General features: G+C 40.9%; 4 non-coding genes across 4 annotated transcripts; all 4 read left to right on the forward strand.

The window, feature by feature from the left end:
- Positions 1 to 10,293: 10,293 nt before the first annotated feature.
- LOC113089602 (5S ribosomal RNA) lies at positions 10,294 to 10,412 on the forward strand. Its single transcript, XR_003286580.1, has one exon. It is a non-coding gene; the product is annotated as a 5S ribosomal RNA (ribosomal RNA).
- Positions 10,413 to 10,774: 362 nt separating this feature from the next.
- On the forward strand, positions 10,775 to 10,893 carry LOC113089606 (5S ribosomal RNA). Its single transcript, XR_003286584.1, has one exon. It is a non-coding gene; the product is annotated as a 5S ribosomal RNA (ribosomal RNA).
- A 1,063-nt stretch (positions 10,894 to 11,956) lies between these two features.
- On the forward strand, positions 11,957 to 12,075 carry LOC113089607 (5S ribosomal RNA). Its single transcript, XR_003286585.1, has one exon. It is a non-coding gene; the product is annotated as a 5S ribosomal RNA (ribosomal RNA).
- Positions 12,076 to 12,988: 913 nt separating this feature from the next.
- LOC113089604 (5S ribosomal RNA) lies at positions 12,989 to 13,107 on the forward strand. Its single transcript, XR_003286582.1, has one exon. It is a non-coding gene; the product is annotated as a 5S ribosomal RNA (ribosomal RNA).
- The last annotated feature ends 5,339 nt before the right edge of the window (positions 13,108 to 18,446 follow it).

Below are 18,446 nucleotides of genomic sequence, written 5' to 3' on the forward strand. Positions count from 1 at the left end.
TCTCTGTGAAGACAGCCCCCCCCCCTGGAGATCTAGGGCTTGTCCAAATTCCAGGGATTATTCTAGCAAGTTTGTAATTCAGGTAACATACAAATTTCATTACTTTTGCTCTAGATAAATGGGTCTGTCAGAGCATGACGATTAGAACAAGACTAAACATAATAGATATATGTGATCAAAACATGAAGTTACATTCAAATGTAGAATTAAACATTTAAAGATTTGCTTAAAACATGATAACACTGCAGATGTTGGGAAACATCTAAATGTACCAAAAGGGAATACGTAATACATTTATACAACATAAAAACTAACAGGTAACGAATTCATTCCATAGAATGCATTGGGGAGAAGATTTGGCTTCTCTCCTCTCCAGTGTGGTCGTAAAGTTTTACGACCTGCAAAGATGGGGGTTGCAGAAACGTGGCTCTCTTTGAGGAGGTTAAAGTGAGGAGAGACATTTCCTAAAGTATGAGCTTGCAACTTATACTCTTCACATAACAAGGATTAACCATTTTATGCAATCCATAAACATAATTAAAATACATATTAATAATAAAATGAAAGTAAGGAACTTATACGAAAAGTTCCTTTGTCTCCAGTGTTGGAATGTGGTTGGGGATTTTCATTTCTTCTTTGAAGCTCGCATGGGCATCGTAAATAATTTAAGTCCAGCCAGGCTGGCGCCAGGCCAGGCACTTGGTGCAAAAAGAGTTTCATTTGGAAAATCTGAATTAAACACATGAATCGATGATCTGCATATCTGTTACACATCCCCCTTCCGTCAGATGAAGTCCCTGTGTGGACATCATCGGACGGCAATCATCAGGATGGGCAGATGACAAGTGAATTGTGATGGTCATGCAGCAGGTGGGTCATGATGACAGGTGGTTCCTGAAGCTGAGGATTCAGCTTGGTGAGGTTCGGTATTGTCTTTGACTTTGCGTCCCTTTTCCGGGGATTCCATCGGAGACCTCCAGCCACAGTTGTCGTGAGTTTGGCTGTAGAGGTTTGCATCTCGTTGAGTATCCTGTATAGGATGAAGGTCACGCCAAGAGTCAGGTTGGGACCACTGACAGTGGAGATACCCCGTGCAGTGTCGGCAGCAGTCCAGGCTAGGACCGCAGATGACTGGTTCAGAACGGGCTGTCGAGGCTGTGCTTGGAGGGCTGTGTCGACAGGAGTAATGTCAATGTGTTGGGTGGTACCTTTCAGTACTTGGTCCAGCAGGTTGGCACGGGTGGCGGTGTCATGCTGGTCGTAGGTCAGCGTAGCTGAGCGCACAGGAGTGTTGACGAGCCATCTGTTACCCACAATCTCTGCTTGCGTTTCTGTGACTTGTGTACGAGGCTTGGCTTCGGCAGGGCAGCGCGTATCGCTGACCCAGGGTTGCAGCTCGCAGATTCCTTCGGAGTTGTGTCTGAGGAAGGGTTTGCTAAGGCAGAGATAATGAATGTCTTTGGTTAAAGTACACATGTGCATGTTTGGGGCCAGGTACAGCTGTGTGTCGTGTCGTGGTAGGCCACCACATTTGGAATGTGTGTTTTGGTGTGGGTGTTGCTCTTCCACATCCTGACACTGACAATGTCTTTAGGTCTGTAGACTTGGTTTGACTCGCTGATGAGTTGGTTCAGGAGCACGTTCACTTCTCTCTGTTTGGGGTTTACGTGCCGTAGGAAGGCGTTATTCAGAGAGTTGGCCAGGTGTATTTGTAGCAGGTCAGCTGGCATGGTGATGGCGTAAGACAGCACAGTTAACACAAGGCTTAAGGGTATCATGTACAGTGGGGTTTTACTCGTGGTTAGGCTGTCATTGGAGGAGCTAACCTCCCACAGCATGGCTGTTGTTAATGCTGTTAACAGCTGAGTCTGGGTAAAGTCCTTCTGGAAGACAGTGAACAGTGGTTTCAAGGAGTTTACAGTCTGGTTCGCTGCATTGACACTGGACATAACAATGTTAAACATTCTGGCGGCAGCAGCGGCTCTAAGCAAAGCTCCCGGGAACTGTTTGGAGCGGTGGTGGTGTCCACCTAACTCCATTTGTGTAACCGTCACTTTCTCATATTGGCTGAACAGGTGTTTGACATCGGCCTCAGTGTGAGTGAGGGAGTCCTCTCTCCATCGGAACCTTGTACAGCTGTATTCGGTTACAGTGCTGGGGTAGTGTGCCCTGTCATCGGTAGTCAGGAGTCTCAGCGGTTTTCTCGGTGGCAGCTGTCCTCTCTTTGGCTGACAGCACGGCACGGCAAACCACAGCAGCATCCTGGTACAGATAATAGGGAGAGAGAGAGAGAAAGGGGAGAAAGAAACAAACAAGGCCTGTCTTTGGTTGGACAGGACAGTCTCTTTGCTTCGTGGGCGGTGACTGGGTTTAGCTCGCCCTCGCCCATGTTTTGCCACATCTTGCTGCTGGCATGACGCTTGCTTCAGTGTTTTGTCAGTGGCTCTGGTGCTGCGTGGTGCAGCACATGCTGCGTCATGGAAATATATTGGCCTTATCCCCCTTTTGCTCCGTGGCATTACACGCCCTGGCATTGTGATGTCAGACGGTGCACAACCCACAATATTGTTCTGTGCACGCAGCATGGTTTGTGTATCATGCAGTGGTCTGGGGCTTTGGTTGTCAGTGATTGTAGACTGGTTGCCAGGGTGGATGGAGGGGTCTGAGAGGTGGTAAAGCAAAGTCATTATCAAGGTTTCAGAAGCCCCCATGTCCGCTATGTTGGTCTTTGTAGACAACGGAGCCTGCGTAAGCGATTCTGAGGTAGGCAGTTTAGCTAGTAAAGTTCTTGTGCTGTGTGTAATCACTTCAACCTTGAATGTGGGTGGGTGGGTTGGGAGTGACCACAGAATGTCCTTTTACCTTCTTCCAGTACACGATCACATTGTGTGTTTTTGTGATGTTATCACATTGCTGGAACAGGTGTTGGTGTTTGACATGCTTGTTGTTTGCAAGTGTGAGTCCGAGTTCCACACATTCAGGTGAGGATTGGAAGAAACCCAGCGTGTGGTGTAAGGTTTGACCACCTTGCAGGTTGAGCCGAACAGCGACCCCTTTGGTGTAAGCTGGTACCACCGTACCCTGTTTGTTGACTAAGGTACAGAGGCTTGAACTTGGGCCTGTTGTTAGGGCGTTGTACTCATGGCTGGCTGCTGGGGTTCCCGTGACCTCTGTGACCTGACCGTCTGGCTCTGTGGGAGTTCCCGTGACCTCTGCGACCTGACAGTCTGGCTCTAGCAACCTGTGTGGCTGGAGAGAAAGAGGTTCTCGCACTTGAGCAAAGTCTTTTAGCTGTTTGAAGTTCAGAAAAGGGTCAAAGTGTTCTAGCAGGTCTTTGTCGATGAGCAATGTATGAGTGTTCATTGGTGGGACATACATGGGATGTATTAGACTCATCGGAACGATTGTCAGGTGAATGGAAACAACCTGTTCAAACTGGATGTCATCCTGTCTGTACACCTGTACATTCAGTTCATAAGTTTGAGGTGTAAGAGTTCGATCTTGTCTCTTAGCTTCAAATTGGAGTCTTTTGAAAAGGTGAGATGAGATCCCCGTCGGGTTTAATCCTGTGTCGATCAGGTCTTCCCTGTTGACTCCTTTTCGGCCCACCCCCTTTTTGACAAGGCTGCCCAGGAATGTTGGCATCAGGGCAGGTGGGACGATCGGTGGGTGGTGAGGACCGGTCTTGTGTAGCTCGCTGCGAAGGCAGGTAGTCAAAACAGCATTTTCTGGTACCTTGTGTTTGTGGTACCTGGCGTGAGGACCTGTGCTGTCTCGTTCAGGGTGTGCAGCTGTTGGCTGTGGAGCTTGGGTGTTGCTGTCACCTTGTGCTGTGACAGTTAGCTCTGTGGTCTGTAGATGACGGGCAGTGTTCTGGGTGCTTGGCTCATCTTCCTTGTGAGTTTTCATGTGAAGAAGCACTTTCAGCACCCTCAGGATCTCTGCTGTCTCAGACGTGGCTGCACTGTGTTGCCCTCTGCTGGCTTGGAATGGTATTGACTCTCTGTAAAAATGTCTGTGACTGTGGTGTTGTAGGGCGCCATCTAGGGTTAACTCCAAGCAGTGCTCAGAGACAGAGACTTTGGGGTATTTCACAGTCTTTTCACAAATAGTCTTTTGCTTGGTGCAAGCTTTGTGGGCTAAGTTCTGTAACTCTTGTGTAGTCCTGTTACGGGGACATGCTGGGACTCTGAGATGAAAACTCCAACTGGCATGTAGGTTTAGGAGGAACAGAGTTTTTAAGTTGAAATCCTGTTCCATACCTGGTTCGTTGCATGCTCCGAAGTAGGTGTTTCGTAGCTGACTACAGAAAGTCTGTGGGTTTTCAAATCGGCCCTGTTTGAGGTCCATAGCAATAAGGATCCCATGGTCTGAGTTTGGATCAGAGAATTCAAGAATCAAAGTCTGTAGCAGTTGCTGGTAGTACGCTTTGACAGTCTCTGGTTGACGATCCAGAAAGCAATGCACATCACGGCTGGACGTGATTTTTAACAGGTACAATGTGTTCACATCTGTCACGTTAGCGACAGTTTGCAAATGAAAGTCAATGGCTTGTAAAGAAGCATGAACGTCATGTCCTCCTGCAGGATCTGGATTGAATGTAGAGATGCTTCTGGCTAGCTTGTGAAGTTCTCTGTGAGCAGTACAGGATTTAGTGACATGCGTTCTCTGGAAGGGTTCTCTTCCCTCCGTTGTTGACAGATGTTCTTGTAAGCTCGCTGGTGATTTCCTTAGAAGGGAGATTACACCCCCTTTTCCAGCTCTGGGTTATTGGCTGAAAGGGTTGGAGTGGCGGCCCGGGAGAAATTTTGTGGTGTGCGTTTCTCCGATCCAGCCACTCTGTAATCTGTGAAATTGTCTCAGTTCTGTGTGAACAGTGTAAAGTTCATCTTGGAGCTTGTCTCTCTGCAGAGTAAGCTTGTTGAATTTAACTCGGGCCGCTTGCAAGTGTGTTTTGCAGGCCCAGGTTTTATAGTCTCTTTCTTTCAATTCAGTCTCTGCTCTTTTTAGGAGAGCGTCACCTTGCTGGAGTTTTTTGGTGAGGTCTTTTCTGGCTTCTCTCTCCAGCTGTTCTCTTTGATCCGTGTCGAGGCGAAGATCTTGCAGGGCATTGTGAAGTCTTTCAACTCCTTTCTGTAGCTCTGGATCTGTGTCGTCCTCTTTCTTGCGCTGGTTCTGGGTCTCGAGGAGGAGCTGATCAAGATGACTCTGGGTTGGGGCCTGGTCCTTCCAGGCCTCCTCCGCGATGTTGCTCCGTTCACTGAGCCGTGCCTGGGCGACGAGAATGGGAACTGGGCTTCTGAAGATCCTGGCGAGTTCTCTGTAGTAGTCGCTTTGGTTTGGATCGCGTGCCATCAGTTCATCTAGCTCGGTGTCTAGTTGCTCTGGGTGCTGCAGGTTACTGGCATCCTTGGGCAGGAAGGGGGTCGTCACTGCTTTCAACCATGTCGAGAGGTGGCCCCCGTGGACTGCTGGACTGGATGCCTGGAACATCCTGATTCTCTGTCGGTGAGAGAAGCACAGCACACACACACAAAAAGACCAATGCAAGTTCGTTCTACGTTTAACGAGCTATATTCATACGGGCTGTGCCGTTTATGAGAATTTTGGGGCTGACTGATGCAAACAGTCAGACAGTTAAGTAGCCAATTAACTTGGGTCAACGAAGGACCTGAAATGGAGATTTGACAGGCAGTAGCCTAGCGGGTCGTGTGATGACACCGGCTGCTGGTGGTCGCTCTACTATTTAACTTCGTTGGTGGCTCCCAGGTTACTGTCTCTATGTGAAATGAAAGAAACCAATCACAACAGAACAGAGGGTAGAAAAAGATCAAAGTGAAACACAACACTTGAAATGAGATGAAAACAATAGAAACACAATGTGTTAGTGGGAATAAGGAGGCCTAAGCCTACTGCTAGGTTTTAAGATAGGGCCAACAGGTGAGTGGGCTATCTGGGTAGGAAACCTAGAAATATGGTGTGGCTCAAAGAAGCAAAAGGGTTAAACACTTAAAATATATCCGGGGGAATATCTAATATTCTGTGGTTTATAATAAGTGGATGGGTTTTATCACATTGGGTTCACCTGGGTGAATTGAAGTCATTCAGGTGGGAACCAGTGGCTTGGTCAACCTCCCCGGTGCTCCCCAAACACTGAACCGCAGTGTCCCCGGTCCTCCGTTACTCTGGCGTGTCGCAGGACAGCACGGCTTGTGACTTTTAGCACAACCTCTGGAGTGCCAAAATTGCTGATGTCTCTTGAGACAAGAGGGACCGAGTTTCACTCGCAGCCAGTATCGGTAACACCGGTCGGGCAGCCTTGCTCACTGGAAACCTGAGATGACTGTCCAATCACCAAGGGAGTTCTACAATCAAATACACAAAGGATGAACAAAGGAAACTTAAAGTTAATTAAGGTTTGGTTTGTTTAACATCAATTGAGTAACTATATGTAGAGAGGAAAGGTAACAGCTTTACCTAATCATGATAAAACAAAACACATGAATTATGATAATAATGGTAATTATCAAAATAACCTAAGTCAAAAGAGAGAAGCAAAATAATAAACATCAAATAATAAAAAAAAAAGAAGAAGAATGAAACAAGAGAGAAGGAGTAGCTGGTTTTCACCACAAGGGGGGGAAAGTACTGCTTCTCTGTCTTTAACCTGCTGAGCAGAAAACTTAATTCAAATTAAAAATTCAAAACTGGTTTAAATCAAAATTTAAAATAAGCATGTAAGAATTAAAAGGAAAATCTGAATAATATCCTATAATAACCATTGATAGCTTGTAAGTTATCATTAATGATCATGAAATTAATCAAACAGTGTGAGATTAATCAAAGAGGGTAAAAGTGGACATGCAATTTCAAAACAGAATGGAAAAGACAGAGGTCTGTTAGTCGATTTAACAGGAGACTGCCACTAGATGGCTTACCTTCTAAGTGGGTCAATCAGTGGTTGACCTGACACATCTAGATTTCCACTATTAACAATTACATTTTAATTCAAATCATGTTTGAACCAAACTCAAAGTAAATGTAAACAGTCAAAGGCAGAGAACATTCTTTTGTTTCCCTGTAATAATATTCGCACGAGCAAAGCTGTAAATGCAAATAATTATCGAGAATTTAGACATCCAATTCAAATATACATCACAGGGGATTATAAATTAGCAATCAGAGCGCATTATCTGAAATGGCCACATGTTGGCAGCTTTGCACTCATGCAAGCTGGAATCAGAAAGCAGGGTGTACCCTGAAATTTCTAACCCACACGTTCCCTCTGGTGTTTAGATAGCGGAACTACAATTTCAATATGACTTAGAAATTATCTGATCGTTTGTCAGGCTGATTTTCTGCATCAAAAATCACAAGTAACAAACCAAAGGTTTTAATCTCTGAGGTGCTATATTAACATAGGTTGAAGAAGGATCCGTTCACTTCCAAAACACAATTGTAATAAAAACAGGAATTTTCCAACTGTTGACTCCAATAAACATTTATCAAAATAGCACTTATGGTTTAAATGTTTTAGGTTTAAAAATCGGGTAGCTAAGCCAATTTTAGACCAGGAGTTTTTATCGTTTTATTTTTGAATATTATTGTGGTTTACCACGAATTCAATAACGATATTTAATAAGGCCTTTTTAAACTGAATCAGAGGAACATCGCTCATGTTCAGATTTACATGTTGCAACTAATAAAAGATTTCTTTATCTTTTAATTATTCATATTAAAATGTTCTCACTGTAAAAGATTTGGTCTTTCTTAACAGGATACTTTTTAACATTATACTGCAGTTTACTTTCATCAAAAATAACAGTGACTATACTGTTAAGTTTCTACAAATATCTAGCGCGCTGACTGACCAGCTTTTTGCCTCAGTCAGTTGAGTGAGTTCGCGTCTTGCGACTTATCTCACCAGTAACGTTACATAATTTCATAGCGCACGTGCAGAAATTATTAAAAACCATATACATAGATTGATTGCTCACAAAACGAAGTTTGAAATGCCCGCGTTTCCTCCACCATAATGTAACAACAATGAGTTTTACATAGTAATTAACTCAAATGATATATAGGGAATTTGAATAATTAATCAGGAATATGATTAATTTAAATCTCAGATGACAGTTACATTAAATTTGATTGATTATGAAAAATAGCTCAATTGCCTATAACAATAAATAATCACAGGGCACTGTAACTTACTCATTAATATGTCAATATTACATTCTTCATATCAATTATTGTGATATCTCTTACTGTAAATTACTGCAAATCAAACCGTGGTATGTCCAGCAAACCACTGTAGACCTATCAATTTTCAATAAAGTTATCACGCCTTATAATTCAAGGAAAAGTATTCTCTGGCCATGAAAATATTATCCTATCCTTATGATAAATTTAGTTTCTAAATTTAGAGCTTGCAGCTATAGGTCAAACATCTCAGTGACTCGTAATGTGAGTGGGGTGGAGTCCAAGCCAATCATCAGTATATGGGTTTTTAATAATTAAACTAGTAATACATCAAACTACAAATCACACAGAGTAAATATGCGTACGACAATACAAACAGTAAGCTTTATACAATACATAACGAATCCAAATAAAAGAGAGAGAGAGAGAGAGGGAGAGAGAGAGAGAGAGAGAGAGAGAAAATAGAATGAGATCACATAAGGAGCTCAGGTATGAAAATCATAGTCAGTAACTTTTGGAAGCCAACAACAAATCAGATCATAACAACACTTTAAACCAGCATTTAAATCTCCATAGAGAAAGTGATACTTGCAAAAGTGTCCCATGTGAGTGGCGTGAGATCGGCGTCGAGCTTGTGAGCTTTGCGCGCTGTTCCCGTTGAAACAGCCATGTGCCATGTGACGCGCATGCACGCTGCGCTTGGCGTGAGCGTGGAGCACGTGGTCCTTTGTTCTGTCCTCGCGCGGTATTTGAAAGGTTCAACAAACATTGTTCCAGAATTCGTCTTCCTTGCGTGGAGAGGCGAATAGTTGAATAAACTTAGTAAAGAAAAGAAAAGAAAACGAACGAAACGAAAGCTTCTAAAGGAGCCATTAAAATTGCTTTTTCTCTCAGCCCCTGTGCTGAGGGGGGGGGCTTGCGCTATGAGCGCGGCGCGAGGCCGCGCGGAGGGTCGCACCGGAGAGCAGCGTGTCCGAGAACCAAGAACGAGAAGAAGAGGAAGAAGAGAGGAAGGCGGACCTTGTTCGGTCGTTCTTATGGCTTGAAATGGTTCACGCCCCTTTTTCGCGTAAACAGCCAATGAAAGTCCGCGATCTGAAACGGAGGGAAAAGTTCCTTTGTCTCTGTGAAGACAGCCCCCCCCCCTGGAGATCTAGGGCTTGTCCAAATTCCAGGGATTATTCTAGCAAGTTTGTAATTCAGGTAACATACATATTTCATTACTTTTGCTCTAGATAAATGGGTCTGTCAGAGCATGACGATTAGAACAAGACTAAACATAATAGATATATGTGATCAAAACATGAAGTTACATTCAAATGTAGAATTAAACATTTAAAGATTTGCTTAAAACATGATAACACTGCAGATGTTGGGAAACATCTAAATGTACCAAAAGGGAATACGTAATACATTTATACAACATAAAAACTAACAGGTAACGAATTCATTCCATAGAATGCATTGGGGAGAAGATTTGGCTTCTCTCCTCTCCAGTGTGGTCGTAAAGTTTTACGACCTGCAAAGATGGGGGTTGCAGAAACGTGGCTCTCTTTGAGGAGGTTAAAGTGAGGAGAGACATTTCCTAAAGTATGAGCTTGCAACTTATACTCTTCACATAACAAGGATTAACCATTTTATGCAATCCATAAACATAATTAAAATACATATTAATAATAAAATGAAAGTAAGGAACTTATACGAAAAGTTCCTTTGTCTCCAGTGTTGGAATGTGGTTGGGGATTTTCATTTCTTCTTTGAAGCTTGCATGGGCATCGTAAATAATTTAAGTCCAGCCAGGCTGGCGCCAGGCCAGGCACTTGGTGCAAAAAGAGTTTCATTTGGAAAATCTGAATTAAACACATGAATCGATGATCTGCATATCTGTTACAATATAATAAATTTGGCAAAAAATAGAGTCAATGCCCGATCTCTAAATTTTAGCAGGTTTAGGTCTGGTTAGTACTTGGATGAGAGACCGCCTAGGAATACTAGGTGCTTTAAGCTTTTGGGTTTTCTTTCCTACTTATATAATGTACTGGCGAGTAGATTGGCTGATCTTTAAATAGCATTCTCTTTGCAGCAGTCTTCGCTTACGGCCATACCAGCCTGGCTATGCCCGATCTCGTCTGATCTCGGAAGTTAAGCAGGTTTGGGCCTGGTTAGTACTTGGATGGGAGACCGCCGGGGAATACCAGGTACTGTAAGCTTTTTGGAAATGTTTCACTTAGTATATAATAATTTTGCTAAAAAATAGAGTCAATGCCCGATCTCTGAATATAAGCAGGTTTGGGCCAGGTTAGTACATGGATGGGAGACTGCCTGGGAATACTAGGTGCTTTAAATTTTTGGATATTTTTCACGAATTATATAATAATCTTGCAAAAAAAAAAAAAAGGGTCAATGCCCGTTCTCTGAATGTTAGCAGGTTTAGGTCTGGTTAGTACTTGGATGAGAGACCGCCAAGGAATACCAGGTGCTTTAAGCTTTTGGGTTTTCTTTCCTACTTATATAATGTACTGGCGAGTAGATTGGCTGATCTTTAAATAGCATTCTCTTTGCAGCAGTCTTCGCTTACGGCCATACCAGCCTGGCCATGCCCGATCTCGTCTGATCTTGGAAGTTAAGCAGGTTTGGGCCTGGTTAGTACTTGGATGGGAGACCGCCTGGGAATACCAGGTACTGTAAGCTTTTTGGAAATTTTTCAGTTAGTATATAATAATTTTGCTAAAAAATTGAGTCAATGCCCGATCTCTGAATATAAGCAGGTTTGGGCCAGGTTAGTACATGGATGGGAGACTGCCTGGGAATACCAGGTGCTTTAAATTTTTGGATATTTTTCACGAATTATATAATAATCTTGCAAAAAAAAAAAAAAAAGAGTCAATGCCCGATCTCTGAATCTTAGCAGGTTAAGGTCTGGTTAGTACTTGAATGAGAGACCGCCAAGGAATACCAGGTGCTTTAAGCTTTTGGAATTTTTTCACTTAGTATATAATAAATTTGGCAAAAAATAGAGTCAATGCCCGATCTCTGAATATAAGCAGGTTTGGGTCAGGTTAGTACATGGATGGGAGACTGCCTGGGAATACCAGGTGCTTTAAATTTTTGGAATTTTTTCACTTAGTATATAATAAATTTGGCAAAAAATAGAGTCAATGCCCGATCTCTGAATATAAGCAGGTTTAAGCCAGGTTAGTACATGGATGGGAGACTGCCTGGGAATACCAGGTGCTTTAAATTTTTGGATATTTTTCACAAATTATATAATAATCTTGCAAAAAAAGAAAAAAGAGTCAATGCCCGATCTCTGAATATAAGCAGGTTTGGGCCAGGTTAGCACATGGATGGGAGACTGCCTGGGAATACCAGGTGCTTTACATTTTTGGATATTTTTCACGAATTATATAATAATCTTGCAAAAAAAAAAAAAAAAAAAAAAAGAGTCAATGCCCGATCTCTGAATCTTAGCAGGTTTAGGTCTGGTTAGTACTTGGTTGAAAGACCGCCTAGGAATACCAGGTGCTTAAAGCTTTTGGAATTTTTTCACTTAGTATATAATAAATTTGGCAAAAAATAGAGTCAATGCCCGATCTCTAAATTTTAGCAGGTTTAGGTCTGGTTAGTACTTGGATGAGAGACCGCCTAGGAATACTAGGTGCTTTAAGCTTTTGGGTTTTCTTTCCTACTTATATAATGTACTGGCGAGTAGATTGGCTGATCTTTAAATAGCATTCTCTTTGCAGCAGTCTTCGCTTACGGCCATACCAGCCTGGCCATGCCCGATCTCGTCTGATCTTGGAAGTTAAGCAGGTTTGGGCCTGGTTAGTACTTGGATGGGAGACCGCCTGGGAATACCAGGTACTGTAAGCTTTTTGGAAATTTTTCAGTTAGTATATAATAATTTTGCTAAAAAATTGAGTCAATGCCCGATCTCTGAATCTTAGCAGGTTAAGGTCTGGTTAGTACTTGAATGAGAGACCGCCAAGGAATACCAGGTACTTTAAGCTTTTGGAATTTTTTCACTTAGTATATAATAAATTTGGCAAAAAATAGAGTCAATTCCCGATCTCTGAATATAAGCAGGTTTGGGCCAGGTTAGTACATGGATGGGAGACTGCCTGGGAATACCAGGTGCTTTAAATTTTTGGAATTTTTTCACTTAGTATATAATACATTTGGCAAAAAATAGAGTCAATGCCCGATCTCTGAATATAAGCAGGTTTAAGCCAGGTTAGTACATGGATGGGAGACTGCCTGGGAATACCAGGTGCTTTAAATTTTTTGATATTTTTCACAAATTATATAATAATCTTGCAAAAAAAGAAAAAAAGAGTCAATGCCCGATCTCTGAATATAAGCAGGTTTGGGCCAGGTTAGCACATGGATGGGAGACTGCCTGGGAATACCAGGTGCTTTAAATTTTTGGATATTTTTCACGAATTATATAATAATCTTGCAAAAAAAAAAAAAAAGAGTCAATGCCCGATCTCTGAATCTTAGCAGGTTTAGGTCTGGTTAGTACTTGGTTGAAAGACCGCCTAGGAATACCAGGTGCTTAAAGCTTTTGGAATTTTTTCACTTAGTATATAATAAATTTGGCAAAAAATAGAGTCAATGCCCGATCTCTAAATTTTAGCAGGTTTAGGTCTGGTTAGTACTTGGATGAGAGACCGCCTAGGAATACTAGGTGCTTTAAGCTTTTGGGTTTTCTTTCCTACTTATATAATGTACTGGCGAGTAGATTGGCTGATCTTTAAATAGCATTCTCTTTGCAGCAGTCTTCGCTTACGGCCATACCAGCCTGGCCATGCCCGATCGCGTCTGATCTTGGAAGTTAAGCAGGTTTGGGCCTGGTTAGTACTTGGATGGGAGACCGCCTGGGAATACCAGGTGCTGTAAGCATTTTGGAAATTTTTGACTTAGTATGTAATAATTTTGCCAAAAAATAGAGTCAATGCCCGATCTCTGAATATAAGCAGGTTTGGGACAGGTTAGTACATGGATGGGAGACAGCCTGGGAATACCAGGTGCTTTAAATTTTTGGATATTTTTCACGAATTATTATAATAATCTTGCAAAAAAAAAAAAAAAAAAAAGAGACAATGCCCAATCTCTGAATCTTAGCAGGTCTAGGTCTGGTTAGTACTTAGATGAGAGACCGCCAAGGAATACCAGGTGCTTTAAGCTTTTGGGTTTTCTTTCCTACTTATATAATGTACTGGCGAGTAGATTGGCTGATCTTTAAATAGCCTTCTCTTTGCAGCAGTCTTCGTTTACGGCCATACCAACCTGAGGGCGCTAGAGAGCTACAGGAAGTGTTGGCTGCAGTAGGGAGAGGAAGGCTCTCCTCCATTTTGTTTTTTCAGTTTGTGTTTGTTTGTAAGTTGTTTTTGGACTTAAGTTCAGTTTTTTTGTGTGTTTTTCAGTTTTAAACCACCTAACAGCAGCTTTTTGCTGGCTGGAGGGTGGTTTCTTTGTTTTTTTTTTTTTGTTTTTTTTTTTTCTTAAAATAGACGGATTAATGGATCACGACACAGGACCGGCTGGATAGACACGTATGGCAAACGACACTGGACTGGTTGGAGAGAGACGTATGGCAGACGACACTGGATTGGCTGGAGAGAGACGCATGGCAAACGATAATCGACTGGCTGGAGAGAGACGCATGGCAAATGATACTGGATTTGGCGGAGAGACACGATCAGTAAATGTCACTGGACTGGGAAATCGACTACGAGCTGGGAATGGAAATAACCAAGGTACGGTGGACAAATTTCTTGAGAGAAAATATCTAAAGGAGGCTACAGTGATTGTGAACGTAGAGAATGTGATCGAGGTGAGAGCAGAGGATATCATCAAGGCTGTATCAAAACAATGTGGACACGGGAAAATCCTGGCACTAAGGCCAAGACAAGGAAAAGAATATGAATTAACAATGGAGAAAGAAGAAACATGTGACAAACTGATTGATGGACTGATGATAAAAGGAGTGAACTGTGAGGTAAAAAAATTTCAAAACAGAGAATATGTTGTTTCCTTCATGCACCTGCCCGTCTATATTGATGACAAAGAAATTATAGGTAAATTGGAAGGATGGGGAGTTAATCCCATTTCACAGATAAAAAGAAGATGTTACCCGGGCACTGACATAGAACACGGAACAAGGTTCCTAAAAGTGAGATTCCCCAAAGATGTCGCATCTTTGCCATATAGCACAAAGCTGGAAACAGCAGAAGGGCAGCAGTATTTTAGGGTGATGCACAGCCATCAGGTGAAGACCTGTAGGCTGTGCATGAGCCCTGGACACTTGCTGAAAGACTGCCCAGATTTTAAGTGCCGGAAGTGCGAGGAGAGGGGACATTTTGCAAGAGATTGCAATGCTGTCAGATGCCCAGGGTGTCAAGAAGTTTTAAATAAATGTGAATGTTGGATGGAAAGAGAGGAAGGAGGTATGGAACTTCAGTTGGACGGACAGGTGCATGAAGGAAACAGCGAGGTGGAAAGAGAAACTGATGAAGGACAAGAGGAAGGCGGATTGCAACAAGAAGAAACAGAAGGAGGAGCGAGCAACAGAGAGGAAGAAGGAGAAAAAGTAAATGATGCAGACGAGGAGCATACAACAGAACAGGACACCCAATGGACGGAAATGGAAATATCGGACAGTTTTAAAAATCTTTTAGATGGCATGGACGGAGATGGACATAGAATGGATGATCAAAACAAAGAAATGGACAATGGAGAAGAAACGAGGATGGATAACATGGAAAAAGACAGAGAGGGGAGAGGACAAATAAGAAGGCGAACATTAAAGGTAAAACCAAATGTGGAAAATGCTAGAAAAAAGATAATGACAATGGGCGGAGTGAAAATTGTAAACAGATATGAAGTGTTAAGTGGGTTGGAGGGAGAAGATGGAAAGTAATGTTTGTTATGTATTTATTTTTCTTTTTAATGGTTTTAAGTTGTGTTACTTTTAATGCAAGGGGACTGATGGACATGGGTAAATTTGAAAAAGTGAAGGAAAAATGCCAAGGCGAAGATGTTATTGTTTTACAAGAAACAAATTGGAAAGAGAGTGTGATGGAGGACTATAAAAAGAAATGGGAAGGGGATATTTTATATAACAATGGGGATGGAAGGCTTGGAAGAGGAGTGGCTTTTTTAATAAGGAAAGATGTTTTTAATTCAAGTAGGGTAGTGTATAAAGATAAGATGGGGAAATGTATGGTGGTTGAAGTAAATTGTGAAGGACGTGAACTGATTTTAGTCAATGTACATGCGCCAACAGAGGAGAAGGAAAAGAAAGATTTTTTTTATGTTTTAAGAAATATCATAAACAAGTATACGGAAATAATAATGATAGGGGATTTTAACACAGTTTTTAGTAAACAAGACATGGCAGAAGGAATGGTTTTTAAAAATGACAAGGGGAGAAAAGAATTAAAAGCATTAATGGGAGAAAAGGATATCATCGATGTGTGGAGAGAAAGAAATGAAAAGATAAAAGAATTTTCAAGGAGGCAAATAGTGGGGCAGTTTGTGTGTGAAACAAGAATAGACTTTATTTTATGTACAAGAAATGTGGAGAATTTTATAAAAAAGATTAAGCATGAAGAAACAAGTTTTAGCGATCACAAGTTTTTATTTTTTAAAGTAGACTGGAGTAAAGTGCAAAGAGGGCCGGGAGTCTGGATTTTAAATACAGAGGTTTTAAAGAATGAAGATTATGTTTTAAGTATAAAGGAGATAATTGAAAAGGAAAAAGAAAATGAAATGTATAGTGAGGATAAGCGAATGTGGTGGGAGAACGTGAAATATCTGGTAAAAAAGTTTACAATAACATATTGCAAATTAATTAATAAATGTAAGAAAAATAAGGAAAGAGAGCTAAGACAAAACTTAAATGAGGAACTGGATAAGGCAGAAAAAAGCATAGAGAAAATAAAAGAAATAGAAGGTAGACTGAAGGAAATGGAAGAGGAGAAATATGAAGCTGCAAGATTAAGAAGCAAAGCAAAATATACAGTGGAGGGGGAGAAGTGCACAAAATTGTTCTTTGATCTAGAGAAAAGAAAAGGGAAAGCAGACATGATTAAAGAAATAAGGGGCAAAAATGGGAGAATAGTAGAAGAAAATGCAGACATTTTAGAGGAAATAAAATCATATTATGAGAACTTATTCTGTACAGAGGGGGTAAAAGAAGGAGAAAAAGTGGAATTACTGAAGCAAATAAAAGCCAGAGTAGGAGAAGTGGATAAACAAGAGTGTGATGATGAAGTAAGAGAAGAAGAAATAAAAAGAGCAATATTTGGGTTAAACAAGAGGAAAAGTCCAGGGATAGATGGGTTGGGGAGTGAGTTTTACATTGTTTTTAAAGATGTTTTAACAACTATCTTAAAAGAAGTATTTGACGAGATTTTTAGGAAAGGTGAGATGAACGAAAGGATGGGAATGGGATTAATGAAGCTGATATATAAAAGGAAAGGAGACAAAGTGGAGTTAAAGAATTATAGGCCTATAACAATGCAGATTTAAAGATTTTATCAACAATTTTAGCTAACAGATTAAAAGAAGTGATGCCCACAATAATTCAAACAAACCAAGCTTACAGTATAAAAGGAAGAGACATTGCAGATACAACAATGAGCATAAAAGATACCATAAGATATATTAATGAAAAGAAGAAAGATGGTTTTATAATCAGTTTGTACTTTGAGAAGGCTTTTGACAGGGTAGAGCATGATTTTTTATTTGGGGTTTTGAATACTTTTGGTTTTGGACGGAATTTTATTAAATGGGTTAAGATTTTATATAAAGGTGCTGTAACGAGAGTTAAATGTAATGGGTTTTTAACAGAGTGTTTTTAAATTAACAAGATCAATTAGACAGGGCTGCCCGTTGTCGGCACTTTTATATGCTTTAGTTGCGGAACCACTTGGGTTAATGGTAGAACAGGAAGGGAGAATAAAAGGAATAGGCATAGAGGGAGGAGAGAATAAAATATTTCAATACGCTGATGATATTACGCTATTGCTGCAAGATTTGTTGAGTGTAAGGGAAGCGATGCAAATAGTACAATCATTTTGCAGGGGATCTGGGGCTAAAGTGAATGAGGATAAAATGGTATACATGAGATTTGGGCGAAGTGAGGTTTTAACTGGGCACTTTAATTTTAAGGAAATGAATGAAATAAAGATTTTAGGTGTTTTAATGGGGAGGGATGAAACCAAAGCAGAAGGAATTATGTGGGAGGAGATGTTAGGAGGGATCGAGAGAAGGTTTAATTTTTGGAGATTAATGTCCTTAACTTTGAAGGGGAGGGTTTTAATTTTGAATGTTTTTAATGGTTTCTAAGTTATGACATATTTTATATGTGGCTTCAATGCCGTTGTGGACAGAAAAAAGGCTGAAAAAATGTTTTTTTGATTTTTTATGGGAAGGAAAGCCACCGAGAATTGCATATAACACTTTAATAGGAGCAATGGGGAAGGGGGGGCTAGGGCTAATGGACGTGGAGCAAAGAAAGAAAAGTTTAAGGGTGAAAATCATAAGCAAATATCTAGACCAAGGAAATAAAGCAGCATGGAAAAGAACAATGGGGCATTTTTTTAAACAAGTGTAGTCATTTTAATCTGGGGGACAACATTTTATGGATGAAAACAAAAAATTGGATGACGGAGGGGATGCCAGAATTTTATAGAGAACTGATGGGAGCATGGGGAAAATTTTTAGATAATGTGCATTTTGAGCCACAAGGTAGAGAGAACATTTTAAACCGGCTTTTATTCTTAAATAACTGCATTTTAAATCAAGGGAAGCAGGTTTTTTTAAGAAGTGGTGGGATGTGGGAATCATGAAAGTCAGAGATGTTTTATATGAATTCAAAGAGGGGTTTTTTACCAGTTCAATACATTGTGGATGTGATGGAGGAGGCAAAGGAGGATTATACCAGACAAGAGATTACAAACAAATATGATTTAATTAAGAATGCTATACCTAAAGAATGGATAAAGAGAATTGAAAATATGGAAGAAGAAGATCAAGGAAAAGATGTGTATGTAAATATGGGGGGGAAATTGTGTGCTTTTAAAGAATGTAAAGTGAAAAATGTTTTATTGTTTTTTTAGAGATGTGGTTTTCAAGAAACCTGTTGTAAATGAATATTGGCTACAGATGTTCAATGATGTAACAGAAGAAAAAATATGGGGAATATAAAGGGGAAAATTGTACAGACTAAACTG

The sequence above is a fragment of the Carassius auratus genome, unplaced genomic scaffold (assembly GCF_003368295.1).
Source record: "Carassius auratus strain Wakin unplaced genomic scaffold, ASM336829v1 scaf_tig00050489, whole genome shotgun sequence".
Classification (NCBI taxonomy): Eukaryota; Metazoa; Chordata; class Actinopteri; order Cypriniformes; family Cyprinidae; genus Carassius; species Carassius auratus.